This window comes from Mauremys mutica, chromosome 13, assembly GCF_020497125.1.
Source record: "Mauremys mutica isolate MM-2020 ecotype Southern chromosome 13, ASM2049712v1, whole genome shotgun sequence".
NCBI lineage: Eukaryota > Metazoa > Chordata > Testudines > Geoemydidae > Mauremys > Mauremys mutica.
In genome coordinates this window covers 7,785,019-7,798,941 of record NC_059084.1, presented here as the reverse complement: position 1 = coordinate 7,798,941, position 13,923 = coordinate 7,785,019, and the positions used below count along the sequence as shown (strand labels likewise).

The 13,923-nt window shown below is 47.9% G+C and overlaps 1 protein-coding gene across 3 annotated transcripts in view; it reads right to left on the bottom strand.

Annotated features, from left to right (window-relative positions):
- The window catches only part of RBBP8NL (RBBP8 N-terminal like), a 42,607-nt gene extending 29,100 nt beyond the window's left edge, over positions 1 to 13,507 (bottom strand). For 2 of the 3 annotated variants that reach the window (XM_044985965.1, XM_044985968.1), the window contains exon 1: positions 4,563 to 4,788. The gene's annotated coding sequence lies outside the window, so the exon portion shown is untranslated. Of the gene's footprint in view, positions 1 to 4,562; positions 4,789 to 13,380 lie in introns of those variants that run through there. The other variant, XM_044985967.1, reaches the window with a different exon arrangement.
- Positions 13,508 to 13,923: the final 416 nt, after the last annotated feature.

Genomic DNA, 13,923 nt, shown 5'->3' with positions numbered 1-13,923 from the left:
CCTGTCTGCCAACAGTGGCCAATGCCAAGTGCCCCAGAGGGAGTGAACCTAACAGGCAATGATCAAGTGATCTCTCTCCTGCCATCCATCTCCACCCTCTGACAAACAGAGGCTAGGGACACCATTCCTTACCCATCCTGGCTAATAGCCACTAATGGACTTAACCTCCATGAATGGATGGACACTCTCCCATCTGCCCTCAACCCCTCACAGCTCTGCCAATGCAGTTGAGGACTGCATCCATGCCAACTAGGGACTGGAATGATACCATCACGCTCATTTGCACTTGTAACCTGAATGGGGACTTGATTCCAGGCCTCCAGATGTGAAGAGTTACCCCATGATCCCATTTCTACTTCAAGAGCCCTCCCCTTTATGATGCATGATACAACCAGAGTTCTGTGTCCGTTTTGTTTTTGTGAATGTGGTAATCTCGAGTTAAACAAACCTGATGAGGGACTCTTTGATTTTCCCTTTTATAGAAATCTACCAAGATGACTAAAGTAGGAAATGAAAGATAGACTCAGACTCAGAATAATAGAAATGGAGGGCTGAAAGGGACCTTGAAAGTCATCTAGTCCAGCCTCCTCCCCCCATGCTGAGGGTGGGCCAGGTATACATAGATTATCTTTGAGAGGTGTTTGTCCAACCTGTTCTTAAAAACCTTCAGTGACATGAATTCCAAAGAGCTTAACTATCCTTAAAGTTAGAAAGTTTGTCCTAATATCTAACTTAAATATTCCTTGATGCACTTTAAGCCCATTGCTTCTTGTCCCAGTGGACATGGAGAACAGTTGATCACTGTCCTCTTTAGAACAGCCCTTAACATATTTGAAGACTGTTATCAGGTCCCACCCTCAGTTTTCTTTTCTCAAGACTAAACATGCCCAGTTTTTTTAACTTTTCCTCGCAGGTCAGGGTTTCTAATGTTTTTTAGTATTTGTATTACTCTCCTCTGGACTCTTTCCAATTTGTCCACATCTTTCTTAAAGTGTGTCACCCAGAACCGGACACAGTACTCCAGCTGAGAACTCACCAGTGCCAAGAAGAGCAGGACAATTATCTCCCATGTCTTACATACAACACTTCCGTTAATACACCCCAGGATGATTTTTTCACAACTGAATCACATTGTTGACTCATATTAAATTTGTGATCCACTGTAACCCCCAGATCCTTTTCAGCAGTACTACCACCTAACCAGTTATTCCTCGTTTTCTAGTTGTGGATTTGATTTCTTCTTCCTCAGTGTAATTCTTTGCACTTGCTGTTACTGAATTTCATCTAACTGATTTCAGACCAGTTCTCCAATATGTGAAGGTTGTTTTGAATTTTAATCCTGTCATCCAAAGTGCTTGTAACTCCTTCCAGTTTAGTGTCACCCAGAAATTTTATGAGCGTACTCTCCACTCCATTATCCAAATCATTAATGAAAATATTTACTATTACTGGACCCAGGACAAACTCCTGCAGGATTCAACTATGTCCCCCCAGTTTGACAGTGAACTATTGATAACTGCCCCTTGAGTAGGGTCTTTCAACCGGTTATATACCCACGTTATAGTCATTTAATCTCGATGACATTTCCCGAGTATTCTTATGTGAATGACATGTGGGACTATGTCAAAAGCCTTCCTAAAATCAAGATATATCACATCTACTGAGTCTATCTACTAGGCCAGTAACCTTGTCAAAGAAGGAAATTAGTTTGGTTTGGCGTGGTTTGTTCTTGACAAATCTGCAATGCTTAATTTGTAATGAAAGTGGTGCCAGGGCTCAAGTAATTAGATGCCAGGGTTCAAGCAATTTTTTTTACTTTCATAACTGACATGGCAAGCCCAGAGGTGCTGGGGCTATGAACTGCCAAGCCTAGAGGTGCCAGAAGTCCTGGCACAAATTAAGCACTGCAAATCCATGTTGGCTAGTACTATTATCGTCTAGGTATTTACAAATTGATTGTTTAATCATTTGTTCCAGTATCTTTCCAGGTATCGATGTTAGGCTGACTGATCTATAATTCCCCGGGTCCACTTTGTTCCCCCTTTTAAATATATGTACTATATTTGCCCTTCTCTGGTCTTCTGGGACCCAACCTGTCCTTCATGAGTTCCCAAGGATAATTGCTAACGGTTCTGAGATTGTTTCAGTTAGGTCCTTAAGTACCCTATGGTGAATTTAATCAGGCCCTGCTGACTTGAATGCATCTAACTTATCTAAATATTCTTTAACCCGTTGAAGATGTTGCATGACTCCCAAAAGACATCAGTGTACTTAGCTCACTGGCCAGTATGTATTATACCAGTCTGCTACGGTTCCCAGCTGGGGATTCAGGCCCAGATCTGCAAGGTGCCTCACTCCTATTGATTGTAATGAGAGTTAGGGGCCTAAAATACCTGTGAGGATCTGGACCTTTAGCTCAAGTTGTAGAGGCTCCTCCTGTTAACTCAAAGGTCCCTGGTGATGACCAAGATAACAGTTGCTACATGTACACTTAGGGTGACCAGACAGCAAGTGTGAAAAATCAGGACAGGGGGTGGGGGAGTAATAGGAGCCTATATAATAAAAAGACCCCAAAATCAGGACTGTCCTTATAAAATTGGGACATCTGGTCACCTTCTGTACACCCCACTCCCTTCTTCTAAAGAATCCAAGCCAGAGCCTGCTTTTTGTAATAACTAGCATGGTTTGCCCAGGTCTGGGTCACACCTGGAGCTGATGCTCTTGCACCCAGGTTGGATTTGTCCGGCAGGCTCTGAAGAACAAGCCCTTAAGCACCTCCAGGCTCTCCTGGAAACAGGGCCGGCTCTACAGTTTTCGCTGCTCCAAGCAGCGCGCCGAATTGCCACCGCGGGCGGGGGGGGGGGCAGTCCCTATGCTTTCTTTACCCTTCACTGTATACTGTATACTGACTATGATGTCATGCCCGGCTGCCCCCTGCACCCCTCCCTCCCTAGGCTCCCCATTCCTTTGACACCTCCATAAGCTTCTCCATTTCCTCCATGCATTGGCTTTGCAGTTCGGGAGAATTTATTGAAGGAGATGAATTGATGAAGACCAGACCACAGAGGATTTGAGTATTAGGTTCACTCCTCCAAACAATGATTTCATTTATAGCCCCGAGCCTTCTTTAGAACTGTCACTTTAATATATACCAGTTCACCCTTTGACATAGTGCTGGGGTGGGAGTCTTTTGAAGCACTATCGAAGCGGGACTGGCCCTATTTCACAGTGACAGGGGCACTTGCCAAACACAGCCTCAGGGTTGGAAGCGAGCTCATTGTTTCGAGGCTGGAACCCTGCCCTTACACCTCTAGGCTGTCTCCATAACCGCAGCCAGGTTCAGAAAAGCTACGCCTGAGGAAAGCTAGAGCCGCTCGAGGGAGCATCTGCCAGGGGCAGAGGAGCCTGGCTGGATGCGGTAGCAGTGTGGGAGCGCAACGACGTTAGATAGATCAGCGAGTGTGAATTTTCTGGCTCACCAGGTGAGTTTTCCATCTGGCCATTCCCGACAGTGCAACTGAAGCACCATCTTAGGGGCATCCATGGAACAATGTCCCACCGCCAGGCCTGCTGCTCTCTGCACCTTCCCTTCCCATGTGCTTAATAATGTTCTCTGGAATCTGGCTTTGGGTCCTGTTACCTCCCAGGAAAGGAAGATGCAAGGCCTCCCATTGCGTGGCCCTGGCGGGAGGGGCCCCATTCACTTCAGTGGGACACCCTGAAGGAGTAAGCACAGCTCAGCATGAGCAAGGGTTGCAGAACCAAGACCTGGGATGAGATCAATGGTCGTTTTGCCACTGACTTCAATGGAGTGAGGATTTCACTTCCAGCGGTTGCCTTAGCCTTACCTAGGGTCTGCCACCATGTAGCCTCTCTCTGTGTCACACACACATTGCTTTGTGTGGGGGACACTTCAAAGTTACACCCACACTCCTGGCTGGAGAGAGGAGTTAGGATCTTCTTGAAACCACTTGGTTTTCTCATCTTCTTCCTCTGAACTCCTGGAACCAGACTCAACCCTGGTGTAAGTGGGCAGAACGGCTTTCAAGTCCCTAGTGTTTATTTGCTTGTCGTAACTTCTTCCTATCTCCAAGCACATCCCTAATGGGAAAGCTGGTAAGTTTCTATAGACATTGCTCTAAAAACCAGAAGAATCTAATAGAGAATGAGATCATTTCTATTGGTTTTTGACCCAACCTATAGAATTCTATAGCAGACCTATTATTCTCTAATAAATTCTACAGACTGGGTCAATAGACCAATAGGAAAGTCCCCCCTTTCTGTTCAATTCTATAGGACTTTTCCGAAGACACTAACTTACAACCAGTACTCCACTTAAAGGCACAGCAACCTCTTCAAAGCATTCACAGTCACCCAGTTCCGCAAGCACTGACACACATGCATGCTTTGCCTTTTAATCTTTTACCACATTTTGAAAGCCAGGGGCCCTGTTGTTGCTCCCTCCCCCACCGCCCGACCTGTGCTTGCCTCTACGAACCTTACACATGCTCAAGTAAATCAGGTAATTCTGCTCTTAACTACCCACTGTCATGCACAATTACCACGTTGGTGGACGTCCTCTGGACAGCTGCCTTTGACACCATAACACTGAGTGGTTTCCGGTTCCCTGGTGATTTTCCCAGCCTGTCATTAATTTCAATGGAAGTGTCAATCTCATTCAGAGGGAGCAGCCGGACCCTATGGGAATCTGCAGGAGGGCAGGACTTCCATGAAGCTCAGGTTGCAGATTGCAGCTTGTGCCAGTGGCAAGAACTCCACCCTGAGCAGGGTTTGCTTTCAAAAGGAAGCGCGTAGCTGAATAAGCTGAAGTATTTAAAACACTAATGAATTTGCAAGGCTTGGAGTCTTTCGCACTGTGGGATCAGTTGAGTGCAGCGGCTTTACCATCAGCAGTTCTGGAGTTCTCCGGTGTCAGAACAGATTTACATAATACGCATGCAGAGGCCTTCTGATATACGATTCCTAGACAGGAACTATTCTCGCTAGCCAGACTTTCATTTCTTGGCTCCCCCTACCTGCTTTTTCTCTAATTTTAGAACTCCAAATTGGATTTATACTGAGAGAGGCTGGAGGATCAGTCATGGAGGGCCAGGGCCAGGCTGGCAGGAGTACTTTGTAGTTCAGAAAAGCAAAACAGTCTCACTCTGATACACTGCATCCTTTGCAGCTTTGCTGGGCATTTATTTATTTATTTATTTTATTTATTGTCGCAACAGACTTAAGGTGGCACAGAGTGCCCGCAAATGGTGCTCCTGGCTTGCACTCCACAAGCTATTTTCCTGTGCTGGTGTTGCAAAGGCCCAGGGAAGTTGCAAAGAGGAACTCAGCAGCAGCGATATAAAGAGGCATATGGCTTGTCTATGCCTACCCTGGGAGCAGGATTCTTGTGGTGCAAAATGCGACCAATCACAACACAGCAGGGCTTTCCCCCGACTTGGTGGGTTGGAATGGTGGTGGGAATGAGTGCTTGAGGGGCGGGGCGGGGTGGGGCGGTGTAGAACAGGCCCTGGGTTTGTTTGCACCCGTGTAGCGACACCTTGGTGCTCCATCAGTACAACTCCCTATTGCAAATTCGCTTCCCCTATGTAAAATGAGACTTGCATCCATTTGCTGCCTCTTTGCTAGGACTCTGCACTGCTAGTGCAGCTACATCAATGCTAAAAGCCCCTGTGCAGCCAAACTGCTGCTTCGGTGGCTGGGTCCCGCTCATAGCAACCTCATTTGTATGTATTTAACAAGCTAAACTTGAATGGCAACACGGTTAATTTCCGGCAGGGGCTGCATGGAACAGCAGGCTTTGGCAGAGTCACTGCTCCTATTTATTTACATTCAGTGCAAGAGAAAATCAAAAGCAAATCCAGCTAGAGAAAGCCGAGGTTTCAAGTCCCAGCCTGCACATTTACTGATTTACTTCAATCCTGTGACGTCTCTTTTGCCATAATACATCAATGGAAACAATTATTTAAAAAAAGGCACCCTGGTGTTCGGGCTTGCCTGTGTCAATTGCTATGGGTTGTCCTGACCATTGTGAAAAATGTCCAAGTCTATGTGGCATTTTTCCCTTGCGATGTTAGCCCTCCCCTCCCCCAGCCCCACCCCAAATGATCAGCCACTGAGGTGGGTAAGACCCTTTATTGTTCAATAGGTTCACCTTCTCCCTGCTCCAGTACAGCAGTGCAGGGCAGTTTCTCATGTACCCTCATCACAAGGGATAGTCCTCATTTTGGGCCCAATCCTGCAGCTTTACCCATGTAAATAATCTTACGCGCTGGAGCAGCCCCATAGATGGTAACGGAGCTGCAGGATTGGACCCTTTATGCCAAATCACAGCCAAAGCATTTGTAAAGCCGACAGATCCCGGTCGGCCGCGGGCGGGATCGAACCTGGGACCTTTGGAGCTAAATACGTGAGTCTCTACTGCAGTGGTCAACAACCGGTTGATTGTGATCGACTGGTCGATCCTAGAGGATCTCACAGTCGATCGCGATCTCTGTTGGTGTAGCGTGGCTGCTGCTAAGGCAGACTCCCTACCCCCACCCCACTTCCAGAAGTGGCCAGCGTGGCCTCGGGGGCGGGGGGGGAAGGTCTCCCTCTGTGCACTGCTCCTGCCTCCAAGCACCGCCCCCACAGCTCCCATTGGCCGAGAGGGGCAGCGCGCAGAGCCACGTGCCCCCCGCTCTCCCCCAGGGGCCGTAGGGGTGCGTTGGCCCCTTCCAAGAGCGGTGTGGGGCCAGGGTGGGCAAGGAGCCTGTCTTAGCCTTGCTGTGCCCGCTGCCAACTGGGAGCTGCTGGAGGTAAGTACTGCCCGGTGGGAGGCCGCACCCCCAGCCCCGGCCATAAGTCCCCTCCTGGAGCCAGTACCCCATACCCCCTCCTGCACCCCAAGCCCCAGCCCTGACCCTCCTCCCAGAGCCAGCACCCTGTACCCCCTCCTGCACCCCAAGCCCCAGCCCTGACCCTCCTCCCAGAGCCAGCACCCCGTACCCCTCCTGCACCCCAAACCCCAGCCCTGACCCTCCTCCCAGAGCCAGCACCCTGTACCCCCTCCTGCACCCCAAGCCCCAGCCATGACCCCCCAGAGTCAGCACCCCGTACTCCTCCTGCACCTCAAGCCCCAGCCCTGACCCCCCCAGAGTCAGCACCCCATACCCCTCCTGCACCCCAAGCCCCAGCCCTGACCCTCCTCCCACCAGAACTGCCCATCACCATAGCATCTAGGCTACCATTCCCAGCACGACAAGATAGCTGCCAATCAGAAGCCTACTCTACGTCTTCCAAGTGCAAATGGTTAGTCAATATTTGGAAAGCGCTTTGGCAACTTAAAACACCCTATTGGCGTATTAATTATTTAAATAAACTCAGCACAAAACCCACGCAATCCTTTTAGCTAGGCATGAATACCGGTCAGCAAAATCAATAGCATAACTAGCTGGCAAAGTGTTCTCTCTTTTATGAACGCACACATGTGCTCTGCCTTGCTGCCTGGCACAGTACATTGCTGCCAGGCAGGGCTAGGTCGATGCTATCCTGGGTAAAGTACGCTCTTTCCTTCAATACCATCCCCATCTCATCCCTGCTCTAGCCACCTCCCTGCCTCTCAGGGCTGCTCACTCAGGTGGTTGTGTAATATATTGCTGTGATCTGTCAGAGATGCTATGCATCAAAAAACCTTCCCTCTCTCAGACCTCTTTGGGACTGTTTCTTAGCTGCATGTTCCTTCAGGTTAATGGAATGTGATTGCATGAAGTGCAGAACAGGTCCACAGGGCCATAAAGAGGCCTTGTCGTTTTGTGCGCACATACACAATACACATACCAGGGCACTCAAGCAGTTCCTCACATAAGACATGCTAGAGTCTCCAGTGTTGGGCAAGCTCTTGTATTTTCATGCTCCCATCACTTTCACAGGATTCTTGGAATGCAAACAATAGAGTCAGTGTTCTGATTAATGCTCTGTTCTAAATGCAGCTTTCGGGTCGTTTGTGAGGAACGATGGCAGAATTTAGGGCCTGATCCTGCGAGGTATTAAGCACTGTAATGGGACATCAATCTAGTGGGTCAAACACAGGGCTGGGAGTAAAAATGTCTGAGTTCTATTTCCACCTCTGCCATTTACTCGCTGTGTGATCTTGGGCAAGCCACTGAATCGCTCTGCGCCTCAGTTTCCCTCTCAATTGGATGGGAAGAAGAATACTTTCTGGCAGGGGGTAGTGAGAATGAGTGACTGTTCCTGAAAGTGCTGGATGGAAAGACGCTAAGTATCCTTACTGTCTGTCCATTGCGGGGGCACGTACGGCTGCTGTTGAAACACGTTGGAGATCCTGCTTCTTGTGGGTAAGGTGGTTCACTGCTCTGGTTTAGAAAACAAAGGGCTTGATTTTGCATTTGTTGGAGCAGTGAGCCAGGCTCCAAACCGAAGTTACTACTACAAAGGTAACCTAGTCAGATGTTAAATTCAAGTTGTCCCAATGCACTGCATATTTGCTGACTGGTTGGAACATGTTCATCCCATTCCCTTTCTCACCCAATTTTAGGAGGCAAAGACATTTGTATTAGGCCGTATTTGAATAAAGCTTTAGGAGGCCAAGTTTTCTTTCCCCCCCATGTTCTGACCCAGTCCACCAGGCAAATTAAATCCCATATTCAGCAAGATACTTTAGCACATGCCCAACTGTAATCACGCAGATAGTCCCATTGACATCACAGGGACAATTCACAAGCTTACAGTTTGGCATGTGCTTAAATATCTTGTTAGTGGTGTCACTGACAGTGTTGTAAAAATAGCCATGCAATCCTATGGCTAGATGATATTGCAGACTGGAAACAAGCTGCTATACAAGACTAGGATGTGGATCACAAGCTAAATATGAGTTAACAGTGTAACGCTGTTGCAAAAAAGCAAACATCATTCTGGGATGTATTAGCAGGAGTGTATTAAGCAAGACATGAGAAGTCATTCTTCCGCTCTACTCCACATTGATTAGGCCTCAGCTGGAGTATTGTGTCTAGTTCTGGGTGCCACACTTCAGGAAAGATGTGGACAAATTGGAGAAAGTCCAGAGAAAAGCAACAAAAATGATTAAAGAGCTAGAAAACATGACCTATGAGGGAACATTGAAAAAATTGGGTTTGTTCAGTCTGGAGAAGAGAAGACTGAGAGAGGACATGATAAGTTTTCAAAACTGTTAAGGTTGTTACAAGGAGGAGGGGGAAAAATTGTTCTCCTTAACTTCTGAGGATAGGACAAGAAGCAATGAGCTTAAATTGCAGCAAGGGCAGCATAGGTTGGACATTAGTTTTTCCTAACTGTCAGAGTGGTTAAGCACTGGAATAAATTGCCTAGGGAGGTTGTGGAAGGTCCATCACTGGAGATTTTTAAGAGCAGGCTGGACAAACATCTGTCCGGGATAGTCTAGGTAATACTTAGTCCTGTTATGAGTGCAGGGGACTGGACTAGATGACCTCTCGATTCTATGAATGTGTCAACTCAAACTGGGAGAAGGAAGTGTGCCTGGCACTATGGAAGGGGTGGGAGGTCCTTCTACCCACCACAGCCAACCAGCCCTGTAGTACATGTACCTCTCTGAGGTCCAATTCCTCCAGTGCGCCTCCTGGGGCAGTGAGATTTGAATGGGTGCCTGGAAACAGATGATCTCTGCTAGCTAGTTTCCTTCTGGGACATTGTAATGATGTGTCCCAGTGCAAACCCCACAGCTAAACATCCTCAGACTTTCAGGGCTTTGGAATCCAGGTCAGAAGCTGGCAGTTTGGGCTCCTCTGTACACGATCCATGCTGGAAATTCAGTCATTTCTCTTTCTAGGCATGAAATAACTTTTCTGATGAAAAATCCATCACACCTCTACCCAGCCTAAAAGTGGATAATACAATACAGAAGATGCTGAGTGGTGGGAATCTTATATCCTATAATGAAAAGACATCCCTATGCGACAGAAAATGACAAAGATTGTTTGACTATTGCAACAGTCATTTAAAATGTGATTTCCCCAACTCTAGCACATTCATTCTTTCTCCAGCAAAGCTCTTTGATTTCCTCTCCTTGGGAGGATGGCAACTGATGGTTTATGCAAGGACTTGTGACTTCTGAAAAGTGCGAAAGAAAAGCTTTGCAAGAGCCACTACTATTGAGTCACGTAGTCACTGAAGGAGTCCCCTGCTTGTGCCCTTCTAGCCAATTGCACAGAAGATAACGGGCAGTCATCAATTTCTATGGTGTCCCCCAAGGTTCAATCCTTGGTGTCCTCAGCCTATGAATTTTAATACCTTCTAGGGCTCCCATTAACAGAGCATCCCAGTAATGCCAAGATTTTCAAAACTAATACGCCAGATTCTCCCTTCACTTACACCTGTTTTACCCCAGTGGAATTCCATTGACGTCAGTGGATTTACTGCTGATGATTTACACTGGCGTAGGGAGGGCAGAATAAGTTAGGTATTTTCCCACCCATCTATGCGGGCTTCCATTTACTGCTGCCATGGCGAATGAGTGCAGCTCATCCATTAAGGGGTGTCATTCTGAGAGGGATCCCTGCCAGGGCTTGCTGTGCACGAACATCGTTATGCACTTTGGCTTCCCTGCCTGCCATGAATGCTCAATATAACAGATGCTTTTAATGTTAAATGACATCTTTTATGAATGGTGCCTGTCCATGTCCAGAGCCTCATTACACATTGCCTGATACAGAGGGGTGCGAGTTAATCTGAGCACAGGACTGGGAGCAGGAACCCCTGAGTTCTACTCCCAACTCAGACACTGGCTCCTTTGGTAACCTTGGGCAAATCAATTAACCTGTCTGCCTCAGTTTCCCCAGATGAGCACTGGGGATAATAATGCTTACCCTGCCACACAGGGTGGATTGTGAAGAGTAATTTTATGGTACCAAAGTCTGTCTCCTCCTCTGCAGGTGTGGAATGGCCTACAGTTATTTTATTTATAGGCACTTCTAGGGCACACATCACCACAATACTGGCAGGGTTTCTTCAGTCTTGCCAGTACACAGACTGGAGGGGAGAAGGCTATGGGAGAGTCTAGCCCACCTGGGAAAAACTGCCATGCATGAGAGAGTGTACAGTGAACACCACCACTACAAGAGCAGCAATTTCATTGGTGGCTTCCTTGTTCTTGCAGGGAGGGTGGGGGATGAGGAAAGGGAAGATCCCATCCATGCACCCCCCACAGAAGCACCTTGCGTAAAGCCCACTGACTGCCCCTTGCACAGGAGTCCAGGGTCTGGCTCCTCGCATTTGCAAAGCCATTAGAAGCTCGGAAGTGCTATATAATTGCCCCGTGTTTTTACTGCCCCCCTGAGCACTGTCCAGCACACACACAGAGGGTGTTGAACCTGGCAGCAGGGAGATAACACACTGGGATGTGCCATGGGCAGGGCCGCCCAGAGGATTCAGGGGGCCTGGGGTCTTCAGCGGTTGGGGGCCCTCACCGCCGAATTGCCGCCGAAGATCCGCCCCGGGACCCGCCACCAAAGTGCCGGAAGGACCCCACCGCCGCGGGTCTTCAGGGCACGTCTGTGGCGGGTCCCGGAGAGGAGGGACCCCCCCGCAGCCGCCGAATTGCCGGTGACAACCCGGAGCGGAAGAAGCTCCAGGGGCCCAGGCCCCGCAGAGTTTTCTGGGGCCCCTGGAGCAAGTGAAGGACCCCGCTTCAGGGGCCCTGAAAAACTCTCGTGGGGGCCCCTGCGGGGCGCGGGGCAAATTGCCCCTCTTGCCCCCCCTTCTGGGCGGCCCTGGCCATGGGTGTTGGAATCTCACAGCATGGTGAGCATGGGAAAGAAACCACTTCAATCCGATTCCCAGTTCTCTGCAGGGGAAAGGAGAGCAAATTCCTTCCTACCCAGGAACAAAGATGACTGATTTAGGGTGGGGAAGAGAGACAGGTAAGAAAACGCCAAAGATCCAGCTTTAAGTTATTTGTTATCAAGTGCGTTCATGGTTTGGTTTGGCTCAATACTTGAATCAGCTAAATACTTTCTGTAAAACTTGTTGCATTTCAAACAGTGCAAATGGAGCAATGGAAATGCTGCATTAATAACGTCTAGCTCTTCCATGGAGCACCTCATCCTTAGATCGCAAAGCTCTTTACGAAGGAAAGAAACAACATTGTCCCCCATTTTGCAGATGGGGAAACCGAGGCACACAGCATGGAAAGCAACTTGCCCAAATTCAATCAGAGCTAGGCCTTGTGAGTCCCAACCCATTGTCCCATCCACTAGCCCACACCGCCTGCTGTGTTAGAACACTTCCATAACAATTCCTGGCTGTGCAGTGTTGTGAGCTGTCAGCGTTATACAGAAAGAAAACAGAGAAAGGTGAAAGAGCAAGTTTTGTTTTCTTGGACTCTTCAATCCACAAAAGCAAAAGTATTCCGAGAAAGCTGCCACCTTGGCCCTACAGAGAGCCACCTTGTGATGGCAGCATCCATGCTATTAAAGTCCACCCACTCCTCAAAGACCTCTGCAGTACAGCAGGGGAGCTGTGGATGGAGTGGATGCTGACTCAGTGCCCACTGCAGCTGTTTAACATAGAATCCAATAGACAACAACTGTCTATTTTTTTTTTTTTTTTTTTTTTTTTTTACATTTTTTCCATCCTGTCCCAGCTGTTCCAATGCCATTCTGCATGGGCTTCTCCACAGGTCCCTATACATGTTTTCAAACACTGGCATCCATGAACAAGCCTGTATGTGAAGGTTGCAGCAGCCAGTTCAGAACCCTAACCCAGAGGCAAATCTGATCATTCATTTCAGCTTGATTTAGATTTGACTGACATGTTCTGAATTTGAAATTCCAATGACATTTCCCACCAAAATTTCAAACACAGTTTTGTGTGTGAAAATCTCCCTCTCCTTGTCCCCAATTTTTGACCAGCTGCAGCTCGATTTAGCAAAAGCACCAACATGGGACAACCAAGACCAAAAGCCAGAGAAATGGAATTATGACTCAATGTGGATCTCTGCTGGCCTGGCTAGCTCATGTGCTGCACCAAGCTGGCTCCTTCTCACTTTGCAGCAGGCAGTGAATCCAGCTGATGCAGTAGAAATCCAACTTTCTCTAGACCTCCTACCATAACTGGAAGGAGGGAAAAAACCTTTCTGGATTATAGCCGATTCCCTGAACAACTTCACACATTCAGTTAAAGATTGAACAGAACCTGACACAAGGCGCTGAGTGACACGTCTATACCCCTGAACGCTTAAGTGCTTTCCCTCCTCAACTCTTCCTCCATTGTGGGCACAAAACTAGTCAGCTCTTTCCCCCCTTGCTCCGTGACATTGCACGGGACGCTGTGGATATATAAAGGTCCCTCCATGCGCAAAATGTTACTCACGCTGTGTTACTGCTCCTCTCTCTCTCTCAACTCCTCCGGCAGTCGCTTGTGTTAAGTCGAGGACAATCGCCAGTCATTTGGTACACGGGAGACAGAAGGGAGCAGTGTGGGTGAACTTGCACAGACAATAAACCATAATTTTTCTTTTCAGTCCAACTTGTTCTACTGGTTTACGTTTCTTTAACCCAGCAGCAGAAAGGCGGCACGGCTTAGTCAAAGCTGCCAAACAGGTTCTGCTATAATACAAAAAAGTGGTAAGACCAGTTTGTTATGAACTCAGATAGAGATTTGATTGTTTCCCCATAATTATAGTTTAACTTGTGCTGTTGGTTGAACTCAGTCATGTTAACAAACTGGCCCATTGAAATAATGCATCTGCCGTTAAGGTGGGATTTCTCTCTTCTTTTCACATCACGTAGCTGTTTTAGAGAGAAAGCACAATGGAATCCCGTTTAATCCTTCTACTCACATTCAGTTGGAACCAGCTGCTTAAAAGGCCGCTGACTACACCACTCTGTGTACATTGGGGATTTTTGGGGGGAA